The sequence below is a fragment of the Portunus trituberculatus genome, chromosome 18 (genome assembly GCF_017591435.1).
Source record: "Portunus trituberculatus isolate SZX2019 chromosome 18, ASM1759143v1, whole genome shotgun sequence".
Lineage (NCBI taxonomy): Eukaryota > Metazoa > Arthropoda > Malacostraca > Decapoda > Portunidae > Portunus > Portunus trituberculatus.
The window spans coordinates 12,979,552-12,997,820 of record NC_059272.1 but is presented as its reverse complement, the minus strand read 5'-3'; positions in this window follow the sequence as shown (position 1 = coordinate 12,997,820).

Genomic DNA, 18,269 nt, shown 5'->3' with positions numbered 1-18,269 from the left:
AGTGAGTGTATACCGATTCCCTTAACAGCCTGAGCTTCGGAGGAAATGGTTACAAGCCATCAGGAGGAAGCATTTCACTCAAACTCATGACAGCAGGGTAAGCACTATACAGGTATTTGTTGTTTTGCATGATCTATATACTTGCTAAGTTGCGAATTGGGTACTTTCCTGTCATTGCCCCACCACTAATTTTAGGTTAGGTTAGAAAATTAGTTAACCTAACCTAACCAATCCTAACCTAAGATAAAGAAAATCAAATACAATAGAAAAATTAGAAAATTAGTGGTGGGACAATAACAGGAAAGATACTCTTTAAAAAATTAAAGCAAAGATACAAATTTATTACCTTATCATGAAATTTGTTTATACTGACTACATTATGAGTAAAAGCTACTAACTTAAATCTTTAAAAATAATACATTAACTGTAATTAAATACATGAATAAGATGCTTAAAATAGGTAAAGATTTGTGAATATTAATACTAGTGAGAAATATACAGAGTATTTAAGAAGATATAGAGAGTGAGAGAAGGTAGAAATATATAGAGAAAAAAATAATACATAAATATTTCTAACTATTAATACTCATTATTGCAGTAATAGTGTTATGTGTTACTGAGATCATTATTTAACACAAACTTTTTAAGTTTGTGTTTGAATGTAGCAATGCTGCAGTTATGTGGTACATGTCTTGCAATATTATTCCATATTATTGCACCTTTATATCTAAATGTTTTCTGCATCATGGCTGTCCTACATAATGGTACATGAATTTTATGACTGTCTTGTTATATGGGAGTGAACCTGATGATTCCTGAGAAACATATCATTGAATATTGGGGGCAAACACCTGTTGCTGTATCTATACATTAGCTTACTGACAGTGAATATATAAATTTTATGGAGAGGCAGTACTTGTAGTGAAAGGAATAGTGGTGCAGTATGATCCCTGTAATTTGCAGATGCAGTAACTAATGCTTTTTTTCTGCATTAACTAATTCAAGTGAATGTTTAATAGTTGGTAGAAGGTGTGTCTTGAGGAGCTTTGATGTACCACAGAGCCTTAGGTAAGACTATCCAAGTGTTGGAAAAAAGTGAAGGATTTAGGTGATCTTGAACTTCAATAATTGAATTAATCCTACACATGTACCTTAATTGAGTGCAATTACCTATCCAAGCATTTTGTGATAATCCAAGCTTTGAAATGAAAATTATACACTAAGTTTGTCTTTACTCAGATAGTGTGACTTTGCTAGAAAATTATTAGGATTTTGTTACTAGTTACCTTATTATTATTATTATTTTTATTATTATTTTATTATCATTATTATTATTATTATTATTATTATGATTATTATTATTGTTATTATCAATATTATATTACTGCTTATGACTAGAGTTTTCTCTATACAAAGCAATTGTATAGACTTGTGATGGATCGAATAGTTATTAATAAAATGTACTATGTGTTTCTAAAGAACTTTTCATTTAATATTTGATAACTTATCCTTGAGCATTTTGTTCTACATTAATGTGTGTGTGTGTGTGTGTGTGTGTTTCACTGTTTGATCTGCTGCAGTCTCTGACGAGACAGCCAGACGTTACCCTACAGAATGAGCTCAGCTCATTATTTCCGATCTTCGGATAGGCCTGAGACCAGGCACACACCACACACAGGGACAACAAGGTCACAACTCCTTGATTTACATCCCGTACCTACTCACTGCTAGGTGAACAGGGGCTACACGTGAAAGGAGACACACCCAAATATCTCCACCCGGCCGGGGAATCGAACCCTGGTCGTTTGGCTTGTGAAGCCAGCGCTCTAACCACTGAGCTACCGGGCGTGTGTGTGTGTGTGTGTGTGTGTGTGTGTGTGTGTGTGTGTGTGTGTGTGTGTGTGTGTGTAGGAGCTTACCGGGTATGAAAATAGAGAAAAGGAAATGAAGATATAAGTGTACAAGTGCAGTACTAAATATCTTCATTATAACATAACACATTACATTTTGTAAGCTTAAGCCGTAAGAGGTCAGCATTCATTTACATACCATTTACTCATCCAGGTCACCAAAATTTGTTTCTTCTTTTTTTATCCTATATAACTCAAAATGTTTATAAAAGTATAAAAAAAAGAGTTAAAGTTAGAAATTGCCATTTTTAAATGTCCTGCTGGGACTTTAAATTTGGCTCATTCAGCAATGCTGCCAGACGTACAATTTTGGTGTATGGCAACATTTCCTTTTTTCTGCATTGTTTTACAGATATTTTTTTCACTACAAGATAAATGTGTGAGATAAATAATTCTTGATAAAGACACATATTTTTGTATAAAATATATTAAATCCATAAAATAAGAGCACTTGATCAGAAGTATTTTTTTTTTTATTCTTCTTACACTATCCAAGCTTCTCAATATCACAGCAGGGTATGATATTCTGCAAAGCAGGGCTCAATGCACAGAGCTACATCACACTCATGACAGCAATATCGAGTGTCGCTCCGCTTTCTTGGTCGTCTTTTTGTGTGACTGCAAACATGGCAGGCTTTCTGAACCTTTTTCTTTTTCATGTCTGGTCTTGGTTGCAAGGTGCATGGAAAATGTTGTCCCGTGAGGCATACAGGATTGTCAACTACATGACATCCTGGGGTGGGGTGCTCAACAGCATTTTCTTCCAACAACTGACGTACCACTTTGATGACAAAATCTTGTAGAGTTGGATTTTTGCATGTCTTCTCTTTGAATAATATGTGAGCATTCAGCATCATTATATCAACTAGGTGGAAATATAGCTTTTTATAAACCTTGCCCCCAAGAAAGGATTGTTTTGTAATACATAAAGTGAAATTTTACATGGAATACCAAAAAATAAAGCAGAGATGAGATGAGCCACAGACGAAGCGGGAGACTTGTGGCCACTCAGCCGCTTCTTCTTCTTCTTGAGACCCTTTTGCTTGCGTGTTACTTTCATCATGATGTTTATGTTTTCGCTCCTCTATTGCCTGCTATAATGGAAATCATATCTTAGTATTCATATACGCTCATGCCATGAGGATAACCTGGACTCCATGGCACTGAGTGATAGTGAATTATTAACCCCTTCCTTACCGCAGCCACCCCCTGATATAAACAAAGCGTTCCCCTCCTATACCGCAGCCCCCTGCCCGTGTGCGCACGTGCCTCACGGCCAGATCTACACATTATATTTCTTTTCTAACTCAGTGTTATGTACTTTTTTCTAAACATATTTTTGTCATTTTATTAATAAAAGAAAACGTAAACATAATCATAAATTGTGCACTAATCATAAATTCAGCACCACACACTCTGCACCTGGTGAGGGTGGCCCTGAGGCAGTCATAACTAGGCTGCTCTCCCTCACTTGCCGAGAGGGTTTCAACACTGCTGTCACTATCACTCTCTCTATTTCTTTTCAGGATCATAGTCTGAATCATATTCATCTGGAGAGTCTTCCAGTATATCCTCACTATCTGTCTCATAATTATGATAATCGTCATCGCTGCTACACGAAGCAGACGCCATTATCTCTAACTAGAGGCAATAGAACAGTTTCACCACGGCCGATACTAGAGAACTGATGTTCTTGGGGGGACTGTGGGAATATATGTCAAAGAATAGTGATTGGCTTTATAGTTTATGCATGAAAAATTAACTCCGATATTGATTGGCTAGTGGGGGGGATGGTTTTGTTACGCTGGGGTGGCTAAAAATAATGCCTCCAGTGTTTGTTTGTTTATAGTGAACCACGTGGAGCATGAAAAAGGCAAAATCCGCACTCAGGCCACAGTTATACACGGAAATGTATTGGTGTGGTACGCACGTACCACGGCGGCATCTTGCGGTACCACGAGGTCGCTTTTGCGCGTGGTACGCACGTACCACAAAACAGTCTTGCGGTATGGAAGGGGTTAATGTAATACCGCAGTATTTCATTAATAATTCACTATCACTCAGTGCCACGGAGTCGAGGTTATCCTCATGGCATGAGCGTATATGAATACTAAGATATGATATCCATTATAGCAGGCAATAGAGGAGTGGAAACAAATGTCATGGGGAAACACAACACGCAAGCTGAAAGGGTCACAAGAAGAAAAAGCGGCCGAGTCGCCGCGAGTCTCCTGTTTCGTATGTGGCTCATTTCATCTCTGCTTTGTTTTTTGGTAATCCATGTAAGATTTCACTTTGCATTACAAAACAATCCTTTCTTGGGGGCAAGGTTTGTAAAAAGCTAATAGAAATGTTGTTTTGTGAACATAAATGCGAGAATGTGAGAGAATTTGTACGTAGCTCCTCTAACTTCCAATGACTCATATGACATCATAAAAGTAGTGGTACACCGGTGGCCCAATATGCTGCCAAACGTGTGTGTGTGTATATATATATATATATATATATATATATATTTTTTTTTTTTTTTTTTTTACCCATGTGGTATATTGAGGACAAGCCCAGAACGCATCCTCCCCTATTTCCACTATTTCCTATGGGAAAATTACGTCCGCTTAACGAATTTTTGCTCTATGAACAGCTTTGACACCCCTATCCTGTTCGTTAAGCGGAGTATTACCGTGTATATATATATATATATATATATATATATATATATATATATATATATATATATATATATATATATATATATATATATATATATATATATATATATATATATATATATATATATATATATATATATATATATATATATATATATATATATATATATATATATATATATATATATATATATATATATATATATATATATATATATATATAATATATAAACACACACACACACACACACGTATAATTTGCTAAGGAATATTGGAGTAGCATTTCACTATATGGACAAGGAAATGATGAAGAAATTGATAAGTACTAAAATAAGACCTAGATTGGAATATGCAGGAGTTGTGTGGACTCCCCATAAAAGAAACACATAAGAAAATTAGAGACTACAAAAATGGCTACAAGAATGGTTCCAGAATTTAAAGGGATGGCATATGAGGAGAGACTAAAGGCAATGAATCTACCAACCTTGGAGCAGAGAAGAGAGAGAGGGGATCTGATACAAGTTTATAAATTGATTAATGGAATGGATGAAGTGGATAATGAGAAACTGATCCTGAGAGAAGAATATGACTTTAGAAGCACAAGATCGCATAGTAAGAAACTAAGGAAGGGACGATGTCTGAGAGATGTTAAAAATTTAGTTTCCAAAGATGTGTTGAGACTTGGAACAGTTTGAGTGAGGAAGTGGTATCAGCAAAGAGTGTACATAGTTTTAAAGAAAAATTGGATAAGTGTAGATATGGAGACGGGACCACACGAGCATAAAGCCCAGGCCCTGTAAAACTACAACTAGGTAAATACAACTAGGTAAATACATGGAAATGGAGATAGAAATATCCGAAGGGGACTTGAAGAAAGAGGAATGTCTTAATCTAATTGACAATAAGATGAAAGAAGTGAATCATGAACATCTGGAGGTACAAAGGTTGTTTAGAGAGATAGTAAAAAAGCAGGAAGAGGAAAATAAAGGGATTACACAGAGGGAAATGGTAAAGGCACTAAAGGAGAATGAGTATGTGGTGAGAGATATCGCTGAAAAGAAAAAATGTGTGATCATAATAGGATTGCGGGAGGAAACTAACAGGAACTGGCAGGACAGGAGAGATAAGGAAAATGACAAGATTAAGTCTTTACTGAACAAGATCTCTGTGGAAGAAGAGGACCTATATGCTCTCGAGGTAGAAGAAAGTGTGAGATTGGGAGCTTTTTGAGGAAGGCAAGAATAGACCATTAAAATTGAAATTAAAGTCTCAGGTGGCAGTGGAGGCCTTGTTGAGGAGGGCTTGGAAACTTAAGGACTCTGAGGAAACCAAAACAATTTACATAAGAAGAAATATGTCACAAGATGAGAGAATGAAGATGAAGGAGCTTGTATCTGAAGTGAAGGAGAGGAATGACGAAAGAACAGAGGAGGAAAAGACCAAGTTTTTTGGAGGATGAGAAATGGGAGGCTAAAGAAGTGGTGGATAAAACAGACGGAATAGGCATTACATGGAAGAACGAGACTAGGAATGGAATAAAAGTGACTTACACGAACATAGATGGATTTCTGTCTAAGAGGCTAGAATGTATGGATTACCTAAGAAATAACGAACCGGACATAATGTGTGTAGTGGAAACAAAGCTAAGGCCCGAAATAAAGCTAGACTGGTTTGTTGTAAAACACTACAAAGTATGGAGAAATGATAGAAAAATAAAGGAGGTGGTGGTATAATGGTTCTTACTAAGGAAGATCTGATAGTGAAGGAGGTGAACTATAGTAAGAGAAATGAGGAAGTGATAAGTATGCTTATAACAGATGGCAAGAGGGACATTAATATTATAACAGTATACATACCACCCAGAACCAGTGCTTGGGAATATGAACAGTACCAAATGGTGATGAGAAATACTCTAGACAGAATGAAGCAAGAACTCATCAGAAAGGATAGAGTGATGATAGTTGGAGACTTTAATTGTAAAGAAATAGTGTGGGAAGACTACGAAGTGGTGAATGGTGGTGAGTGGGCAGAAGAATTGTTAAAGGTAGCAACAAATAACTTGATGACACAGTGGGTGAGATCACCAACAAGGTGCAGGGGACAAGATGTTGCAGCAAGGTTGGATTTGGTATTTACCAGGGGAATCTCTCTAAAAGAGGAAATTGAACATGAAAGTCCCTTGGGGAAAAGCGATCATGATGTCCTAAGCTTTGAGCTGGATACAGAATTAAGCACGAATAAGATTGTGGAACGCAGGGAGGAAAAATTAAATTATACTAGGGCAAATTATAACCATATAAGGGAGTTCTTTAATGAAATTGACTGGTCCGTGGTATACCAGGAAAGAGATATGCAATTGAAATACGATAAATTTATGGATTTGTATAACTCTGCTGTGAAAAAGTTTGTGCCATATTACAGAAAGAGGACTTTAAATAATAAACAGTGGTTTAATAGAAATTGTGAAGAAGCAAAAAAGAACAAAGAAAAGGCATGGAAGAAACTTAAGAAAACAGTGATGTATTATCAAGGGAAGGCTACAAAACAGCAAGGAATAGATATGTTGAAGTAAGGAGAACAGCACAGAAGGAATATGAACAGAGGGTGGTGGAAAACTGTGATAGTGACCCAAAATGTTTTACAAATTCATAAATGGAAAACTAAATAAAAGGGAGGCAATAGAAAAGGTAAAAAACGGGGAAGAAGTATATGAAGATGCTGGAGAGATAGCTGAAATTTTGAACGACAACTTTTGCAAAGTGTTTACAAAGGAGGAGCATTTTATGGGAGGAAGGCCTACGGAAATAAAGCAAATGCAGGACATCATGGTTACTAAGGAAGATGTAAGGAAAATTATAAGCAATCTGGATATTAATAAATCAATGGGGCCTGATGGCATATCTGGGAGGTTGCTAAAAGAATGTAAGGATCAATTGTTGAACCCATATTTGATATTGTGGAAACCTCCATACAAACAGGATTAGTCCCGAAAGAGTGGAAAAGAGCTGACATTGTGCCTATATATAAGAATGGTAGTAGAATGGAACCGCTAAATTATAGACCAGTATCGTTGACTAGTATATTGTGCAAGGTATGTGAAGAAGTAATTAAAGCTAAGTGGAGTGAGTATCTAGAAAGTGAAAACATTCTGAGTGAAAGGCAGTTTGGTTTCAGAAAAGGAAGATCATGTGTATCCAATTTATTATGTTTTTATTCAAGAGTGACTGACATACTACAACATAGAGAGGGATGGGTGGATGCTATCTACCTGGACTTGAGAAAGGCCTTTGATAAAGTACCACACAATAGACTGATGTGGAAACTAAAGATGATTGGAGGAGTAAATGATAAACTAGCAAAATGGATGGAAAATTACTTAATGGGAAGAGAAATGAGAACAGTGGTGAGAGGAAAGAAGTCCGAGTGGAAGAAGGTAACCAGTGGAGTTCCACAAGGGTCAGTGCTGGGTCCCATCATGTTTTTGATTTATGTTAATGATATGCCAGTAGGAATTGACAGTTATATGAACATGTTTGCGGACGATACTAAAATTATGAGGAGAGTAAAGAATGTGGAAGATTGTAACAAGTTACAGGAAGATCTTGATAAAATATATGAGTGGAGTAAAGAGTGGCAGATGGAATTTAATATAGACAAGACCCATGTTATGAAAATGGGAAGAAGTAGATACAGACCAAACTGGGATTACAGGCTGGGTGATGAGAAAATTAAAGAGACCAATGAGGAGAAAGACTTAGGAGTAACCTTGCAAAACACTTTGTCACCGGAGAAACACATTAACAAGATTTTTTTGAAAACATACAACATGCTTCAAAATATTGGCCTTGCATTCCACTACCTAGATGAAGGAATGATGAAGAAGATATTATGTACCTTAATAAGACCCCAGTTAGAATATGCAGCATGTGTCTGGTCACCGCATATGAAGAAAAATGTGAAGAAGGTAGAAAGGGTACAGAGGCTGGCAACAAGGATGGTACCAGGACTCAGGGAGTTAGACTATGAGGAAAGACTGAGGAAGCTGGGGCTGACCACATTAGAAGAGAGAAGAACAAGAGGAGACATGATAACTATGTATAAATTGGTGAACAAGATTGACATACTGGATAGAGAGTTGATAAAGGTGACCACAAGTAATCATCTCCGAGGACATGGAAAAAGCTAATAAAGGACATCTGTCTAAATGACGTGAGAAAATACAGTTTCCGCATCGTAGCATTGATAAGTGGAATAAACTGAGCAGTGATGTCGTTGACGCGTGTGTGTCAATCAGATGAAAGAGATATGACAGGAATGGACAAGGAGACAGGACACAGAGAGCTTAGCTCGGGCCCTGTAATACACAAATAGGTAAATACACACACACACACACACACACACACACACAAAAACAACAAACAACTCTCTCTCTCTCTCTCTCTCTCTCTCTCTCTCTCTCTCTCTCTCTCTCTCTCTCTCTCTTGAAAAAGAAGCGATCTCTTAAGGCGATATAGTGACTAAAAAATAGCAGCATAATACACAAAGACGACAAGTGACAAGCTTGAGAGTTTGGTGGGAACTAAATATATCATACAGGCAGGCAACATGAAGGGTTAAATTACAGAGTATCACTAACTAGTGTAATATGCAAGATGTGTGAAAGAATAATAAAGAAACAATGGATCGAGTTCCTTGAAGACAACAAATTAATATCAAATAGCCAATTTGGTTTTAGAAAAAGACGGTCGTGTGTAACTAATTTATTGAGTTTCTATTCTAGAATAGTTGATAGAGTACGAGAGAGAGAGAGAGGGATGGGTTGACTGTATTTATTTGGATTTAAAAAAAGCGTTTGACAAAGTGCCACATGCAAGATTACTATGGAAGTTAAAGGAAAAGGGTGGCTTAAAAGGAAGCACATTGAGATGGATAGAAAATTATTTGAGGGGGAGAGAAATAAGGACGGTAGTTAAAGATATGAAGTCCAAATGGAGAGCAGTAGAAAGCGGAGTGCCACAAGGGTCAGTATTGGCACCAATACTTTTCTTCATTTATATTAACGACATGCCAGAAGGAATGAACAGCTACATAAATCTGTTTGCAGATGATGCAAAACTGTGCAGAGTTATAAAGCAAAAAGAGGATTGTGAAATACTGCAAGAAGACCTAAATAAGATCTGGGAATGGAGTAATAAGTGGGAAATGGAATTCAATGTGAACAAAAGCCATGTCATGGAAATGGGAAAGAGTGAAAGATGACCTGTGGGAATCTATAAGATGGGAGATGGAGTAGAACTGGAGAAAGTTAAAAAGGAAAAGGACTTATGAGTGACAATGGAAGAAAACAATCAACCAGTAAGCCATATTGATAGAATTTTTAGAGAAACATAATTTGCTAAGGAATATTGGAGTAGCATTTCACTATATGGACAAAGAAATGATGAAGAAATTGATAAGTACTATAATAAGATCCAGATTAGAATATGCAGGAGTAGTGTGGATCCCTCATAAAAAGAAACACACAAGGAAATTGGAGAGGCTACAAAAAATAGCTACAAGAATGGAATGGTTCCAAAATTTGAAGGGATGACATATGAGGAGAAACTAAAGGCTATGGATCTACCAACCCTGGAACAAAGAAGGGAGAGAGGAGACCTGATACAAGTTTATAAATTGATCAACGGAATGGACCAACTGATCCTGAGAGAATATGACATCCTAAGCACAAGATTGTATAGTCAAAAGCTGAGAAAAGGAAGATGTCCGAGAGATATTAAAAAATATAGTTTCCTGCAGAGATGTATTGAGACGTAGAACAGTTTAAATGAAGAAGTAGTGTCTGCAACGAGTGTACATACTTTTAAATTAAGATTGGATAAGTGTAGATATGGAGACGGGGCCACACGAGCATAAAGCCCAGGCCCTGTAAAACTACAACTAGGTAAATACACACAAACACACACACACACACACACACACACACACACACACACACAACTGGCTGGGTGACCAGCAGACGACCGTGGTGAATTACACATGAGCCGTCGAGCAGGACGCACACATCTGAGCTGCTCGCAGAGATTACTACAAAAGGACTTGGACTCAAGCCTAGATGTATGTACATGGGGAGAGGTGGCCATAGTTTCTCCTATCTCCAAATGAAATAAGTGTTAGATCACGTATAGCTAAGGAATGAATAACGAGTGAGAGATGGAACCAATTAGCGCTGTCAGGCGCATGGTGGAATCAAAACATATGCTGAGTGAAAACCAACGCTTTATAGAAACCACTATTGGTTTAAGGAAACTGACTGAAGATACTATGGAGAAGGATTTCTCGGGTTTCCGGGATGGACGAGGTAATATGAGAAGGGTTATTAATGTAGAAAGAGAATTACGATATATGAAGGAGGTGATGTCCAGTCTCATGGACAAACAAGACCGACTGGAAACGGAAAACACAGAAAAGCAATGGGGCCAGATGGTGTATCAGGCTGGGTGTTAAAAGAATGTAAAGAGCAATTACTGGATCCAATTTGTGAAAAGATTAAAAGTCCAATACATAAAGGGAAAGTTCCACTAGAATGGAAGAGAGCCAACATAATACCAATATTTAAAGGAGGAAAGGCAACTGAACCACTAAACTACAGACCAGTGTCACTTACAAGTATCATAGGGAAGTTATGTGAAATAATTATCAAAGAAAAATGGGTTGAATTTCTAGAAGAGGAGCAAGTCATATCGAACAGACAATTTGGTTTCAGGACAGGACGATCATATGTATCAAACTTGTTAAGCTCCTACTCAAGAGTTATTGCAGGACTTGAAAACAGAGATGGATGGGTAGACACAGTATACCTGGACATTAAAAAGGCTTTTGGTAAAGTCCTGCACAGAAGACTTCTTTGGAAACTAGAGAACATAGGAGGACTGCGTGGAACCTTGCTCAAATGGACAAGAGATTATTTGAAGGATAGGAAAATGAGAACTGATTAGAGATACATGCTCATCTTGGGGTAAAGTAACTAGCGGAGTGCCACAAGGGTCAGTGTTAGCCCCCATTATGTTTCAAGTTTATGTAAACAACATTCACATTGGGATAAACAGTTATATATATATAGATTTATTTGTTGATGATGGAAAGTTGCTAAGAGTTATCAAAACCAGAGAGGACTGTCTGCTGTTGCAGGAAGATTTGAACAAGATCTATGAATAGAGCAAGAAGTGGAAATTGGAGTTTAATGCCAAGAAATGCCACATAATGGAACTAGGAAAGAGTAAGAGAAGACCGCTTTGGAACTATTTGATGGGGGAGGAGCAAATAATGAAGACTAAAGAGGAAAAAGATCTTGGAGTGATCATAAAAGAAAATCTGAGCCCTGATAAACACATAAGCAAGATATTTGGACTATCATATAAGATGTTACCTAATGTAAGAGTGGCATTTCATTATATGAATAAAGATATGATGAAAAAAATCATCACAAGCATGATACGCCCAAAGCTGGAAAATGCAGCAGTGGTATTTTTTTCATTTTTACGTAGGGAAGAGGGCCAGCCAAGGGCAAAAAAAAAAGAAAGTTAAAAAAGGCCCACTTGAGTGCTGGCTCTCTAAAAAGTGCAAAAAGTGCCAAAACCGTCAGCCAGAATTAGGGGAGCAAATGCCTCGATACCTCCCTCTTAAAAGAAGACAAGTTTTTTTTTTATATACCATGTGGGCTTTTCACGGGAATTTATGGGCTAAAGGGGATACTTTTTAGGGTACCTCCTATCTTAAAGCCCACCCGCTAGGAAACCGTTGCCCCAAGTGAGGAAACCCCCCAACCTACACTCAGACCGTGGACAGGATTCGAACCCGTGCGCTTGGAGACCTTTAGGATCCCAAAGCACGCATGGTTCCACTGTACCACGGCGGCCCTAAAGTTGTAGGAATTCGGAAATACAGATGTAGGGAGGGAGTTCCAGAGTTTACCAGTGAAAGGGATGAATGATTGAGAGTACTGGTTAACTCTTGCATTAGAGAGTTGGACAGAATAGGGATGAGAGGAAGAAGAAAGCCTTGTGCAGCGAGGCCACAGGAGAAGAGGAGGCATGCAGTTAGCAAGATCAGTGGAGCAGTTAGCAAGATAGTGATAAATGATAAAAGAGATGCAACATTTCAGCAGAGAAAGTGGCTGAAGATGGTCAGTCAGAGGAGGGGAGTTGATGAGACGAAAAGCTTTTGATTCCACCCTACCTGTGAGTGGAACCCTCCAAATGTGCGAAGAGTACTCCATACAAGGACGGATAAGACCCTTGTACAGAGTTAGCAGTTGGAGGGGCAAGAAACACTGGCAGAGACACAGCAGAATGTCTAACTTTATAGAAGCTGTTTTAGTTTGAGATGAGATGTGAAGTTTCCAGTAAAGATTATGAGTAAAGGACAGACCAAGGATATTCAGTGTAGAAGAGAGAGACAGTTGAATGTCATTCAAGAAGAGGGGATAATTGTCTGGAAGGTTGTGTTGAGTTGATAGATGGAGGAATTGAGTTATTGAGGCATTGAACACTACTAAGTTTTCTCTGCCCCAATCAGAAATGGAAAGATGTAGGGTGGTATCATCAGCGTAGGTGTGGATAGGGCAAGAGTGGAGAGTTGATGAGATGAAGAGCTTTAGATTCCATCCTATCAAGCAAAGCTGTGTGACTGGAACCCCCCCAAACATGTGAAGAGTACTCCATACAGGGATGGATAAGGCCCTTATACAGAGTAAGCATTGGAGGGGCGAGAAAAACTGTCGGAGACGCCTCAGAACACCTAACTTCATAGAAGCTGTTTTAGCAAGAGATGAGATGTGAAGTTTCCAGTTGAGATTGTGAGCAAAGAACAGACCGAGGATATTCATTGTAGAAGAGGGAGACAGTTGAGTGTCATTGAAGAAGAGGGGATAGTTGTCTGGAAGGTTGTGTCGAGTTGATAGATGGAGGAATTGAGTTTTTGAGGCATTGAAAACTACTAGATTTTCTCTGCCCCAATCGGAAATCTTAGAAAGATCGGAAGTCAGGCGTTCCGTGGCATCCCCGTGTTATCTGTTGACTTCCTAAAGGGTTGGACGTTTCTGAAAGAACGTGGAAAGATGTAGGGTGGTATCATCAGCGTAGGAGTGGATAGGGCAAGAAGTTTGGTTAAGAATGTCATTAATGAATAATAGAAAGAGAGTGGGTGACAGGACAGAACCCTGAGGAACACCACTATTAATAGGTTTAGGAGAAGAACAGTAGCCGTCTACCACAGCAGCAATAGAATAATTGGAAAGGAAACTCGAGATAAAGTTGCAGAGAGAAGGATAGAAGCCGTAGGAGGGCAGTTTTGAAATCAAAGGTCTAAAAAGGATATAAGAAAATTGGAAAGGATACTGAAGATTGTTACTAAGATGGTGCCAGAATTAAAGGACCTCACATATTAAGAACGACTGAAGGAAATGGGACTGCCAACCTTACAAGATGGAAGAGAATGGGGGACCTAATAACAATGTATAAGATAGTAAATGATATTGAAAAAATAGACAAAGAAGACCTGGTGCTGTTGACGGAAGAAGATGGAAGGACAAGAGGACATGAAAAGAAGATCAGGATAAGGCAGTGTGTGAAGGATATTGGAAAATACAGTTTTCCACAGAACGGTGAAAAAATGGAATGCATTGGATAATGGAATTGTTACAGCACATAGCGTGCATAACTTTGAAGAAAAACTAAGTAAATGGGATATGGAGACAGGACATTATGAGCCCCGCTCGAACCCTGTACAATACAACTACATAAATACACTATGAAAAGGACATTGTCAAAAAATGTAAGGAGCAACCAAAATTTTTCTACAGATTCATAAATGGAAAAATTAGGCATAAAGAAACAATAGAAAGGTTAAAAGGAGAGTATGAGATGGTGGAAGACCCAAAAAGTAAGGCAGAACTGTTAAATAGTAAATTTCAGGTGGTCTTTACTAAGGAATACAAATTTGAAAGGCCACAGGTTAATAGAGAGACCGTCTATATGAAAGAGATTAAAGTAACCAAGCTTGAAATAGAAAAGATGATCAAGGAACTGGATGAAGAGAAGGCAATGGGACCAGATAAAGTCTCAGGCGGAATACTGAAAGAATGCAGGGAAGAACTAGCAAGTCCTATATACAACATCATAAAATGCTCAATAGAAAATGAAACAGTACCAGTAGAATGGAAAAGAGCTGAGGTGGTTCCCATATATAAGAGCGGAAGGAAGGAAGAACCTTTAAATTACAGACCAGTATCACTAACTAGTGTAATATGCAAGATGTGTGAAAGAGTAATAAAGAAACAATGGATCGAGTTCCTTGAAGACAACAAATTATTATCAAATAGCCAATTTGGTTTTAGAAAAGGTCAGTCGTGTGTAACAAATTTACTGAGTTTCTACTCTAGAATAGTTGATAGAGTACAAGAGAGAGAGGGATGGGTTGACTGTATTTATTTGGATTTAAAAAAGGCATTTGATAAAGTGCCACATGCAAGATTACTGTGGAAAGTAGAGGAGAAGGGTGGCTTAAAAGGAAGCACATTGAGATGGATGGAAAATTACATATTTGAGGGGGAGAGAAATAAGAACAGGAGTTAAAGATATGAAGTCTAAGTGGAGAGGAGTAGAAAGCAGAGTGCCACAGGGGTCAGTCTTGGTGCCAATACTTTTTCTCATGTATATAAATGACATGCCAGAGGGAGTGAACAGCTACATGAATCTGTTTGCGGAAGATGCAAAACTGTGCAGGGATATAAAGCAAAAGGAAGATTGTGAAATACTGCAGGAAGACCCAAATAAGATCTGGAAATGGAGTAAAAAGTGGGATGGAATTCAATGTGGACAAAAGCCATGTCGTGAAAATGGGAGAGTGAAAGACAACCCGTGGGAATCTATAAGATGGGAGATGGAGTAGAATTGGAGAAAGTAAAAAGGAAAAGGACTTGGGAGTAACGATGGAAGAAAACAATCAACCGGTAAGCCATATAGATAGAATTTTCAGAGAGACATAATTTGCTAAGGAATATTGGATTAGCATTTCACTACATGGACAAAGAAATGATGAAGAAATTGATAAGTACTAGAATAAGACCCAGATTGGAATATGCAGGAGTAGTGTATTATTATTATTATCATTATTATTATTATTATTATTATTATTATTATTATTATTATTTATGTTATTTTATTATTATTATTGTCATTATTATTACCATTATTATTCTATTATTATCATTAATATTACTACTACTACTATTTCTGTTATTACTATTACTCTTACAGTTAAAGTTAGATCCAGGGAAGCTAGTTGGACTTCTGTAGAAAAGTCCTGGTGAGGTTGAGGGTTTTTAATTAAGGCCAGGTTAGGATCAATGGAGCCACCTAAGAGGTCAACCAGTGTTGGTCTGTGTGGTTGGAGAGTATAGCTAGTGAGTGGAGGAATGCTACAAGTGAATAGTGACAGGGACAGTGCAGCAGCATGTGTTCCTGGGTGTTAGGCTGTGTAGGGCACCAGGAACAGTGGGGAGTTTGAGAGTCTGGCATGTCCAGCCTGTGCATTTGAGTATTGAGATGGGTGTGACCAATCCTCCATCTATTGACTGCAGTGTCCAGGGAGTAGGTCCACCAGTGATGTCTAGTATCCTGTTTAATGTGTCCCAGTGAGGTGTACTGTAAGGGTAAGGCATCAGTCAACATAGTGTCGCCTGCAGGTTGTCTTGAGGTCAGTGAGAAAGTCAGTGTGGTTAGTAGGTAAGTCAGTGGGAGAGGGATGGGTATGTGCCTCTGCAGCTGCCCTGTTAGCCACTGTGTTTCCCATGACACAAACTTGGGAGGGCACCCACTGGAGATAGATGTTGTGCCCTAGGGGGGGGGTATTATGAGGAGGGTGAGATTAAGGTGTGGGCGTTGGGATCTTATTAGTTGGAGGGTGGAGAGTGAGTCTGAGAAGAGGGCAGTGGAGCAAGGGGGAGCAAGGGTGGTGGCAAATTGAAGGCCCTCTTTGTGGCAAACAGTTCTGCAGTGGTGATGGAGGCAGTGGCTGGCAACCTCCAGGTAGCAGCAAAGGACCTCAAGGGAATGTAAATGGCTGCACCAGTGGATGGGGGTGGGGGTCATGGAGGCAGAAGCTGTTGCTATAAATGTGGAAGCAGTACTGGTTATGGGAATATAAGAGTGAGATGAATAAAGTTTTGCATTGCACTGGGCAGTCAGCTTTGGACCATTGTGTGGATGTGTGAAGGGGCAGAGAGACTAAGGAAGAGGTAGGATACCAAAGGCCTAGAGAAGTTTTTCAAGAATGAGGAAAGGATCCAAAGTGGAGTCACCCAGAGGATTGCAAAAAAAAGAGAGAGCACTATCTACAAATGGTGTGTGGGCTTGATATGGCAAGGACCATGAAGTGGTTCCTTGTCATGTCGAAGGAAGACGGAGTGGAGAGCATGACATCTAGGGAGTGGAAGCAAGTTTAGTGAAGGTCCAGATGAAGAAGGTGGAGTGTCAGTGTGACATAGAGGGGAGAGAGGCTTTTGCCTGAAGGGTAGAGACTGGGGAGGACTTAAATGCTCCCAATGCAATACAGATTGCTGAATTTTGAATGAGGTCCAGTTTGTGGAGAAGTGATTGTGAAGCTGCTCCATAAACCTCACATCTGTAGTCCAAGCAACTACAGATATATGTGCAATGGAAGTGGAGGAGTGTATGCATGTCAGCACCCCACTTGATACCTGCCAGGAATTTCATTAAGTTTAGGTTTTTAAAGCATGAGGTCACCAGATACTCTATGTGGCAACCCCAGGTTAGATGGGGGGCTATCCAGCAGTAGACCAAGGAACTTGCGTTTTAATTTGAAAGGAATTAGGGAACCATCAGTGGTGACCGTTGGAATGTTGGGTATACACCTTCTGGTGAAACACAGAAGGCTAGACTTATGGGCACTCACCATCAGGCCCCAATGAGTAGTCCTAGTGTGGACAAGATCAAGACTACACTGAAATGAAAGTTGAGCCTCTTGGATAGTGGAGCAGAACAAAGGTGGGAAATATCATTAGCATAGATAAATGTATGTGTGCTGGGAGAAGAGAGAAAGCTGGAAAGTAAGATATTGAAGGGTAGAGAATTGAATGTAGAACCTTGAGGAACACCCCTGGTGATTGGATAAGATCTGGAATAGGTGTTACCAATAATCAGGGAGAAGGATTTATTTTTCAGGAAGGACTGAACCAAATTTAGTGGTGGACCAATGATTGTCAGGCAGGCAAATTTTCAATAATTGAATTGTGTGAGGTGAAATTTAAAGCTCCCTTAAGTTTTAAAAAAGCTATTAAAGTAAATTTTTTGTGGTTGAATTCTTCCTGAATGTGGTGCTCCATCAAGAGCAAGGCATCAAGGGTGCCTCAGTAAGGGCAAAAGCCAAGCATGTTTTGTGGTAGAAGGTGTTTGCTTTCCAACCACCAGGTTAGTGTATTTTAAATATTATGCTTAGAAACCTTACTAATGTTAGATAGGCTAATAGTTATATAAGAGGAAGCTTCTGTCAGGTCCTTGCCACATTTAGGAATAGGGACAGTGATGGCAAGACACCATGCTGAAGGGAACATCCATGACAACCAACTGGTGTTGAGGACATCCAGGAGCTGTATCTGGGAGGCATCGAAGAA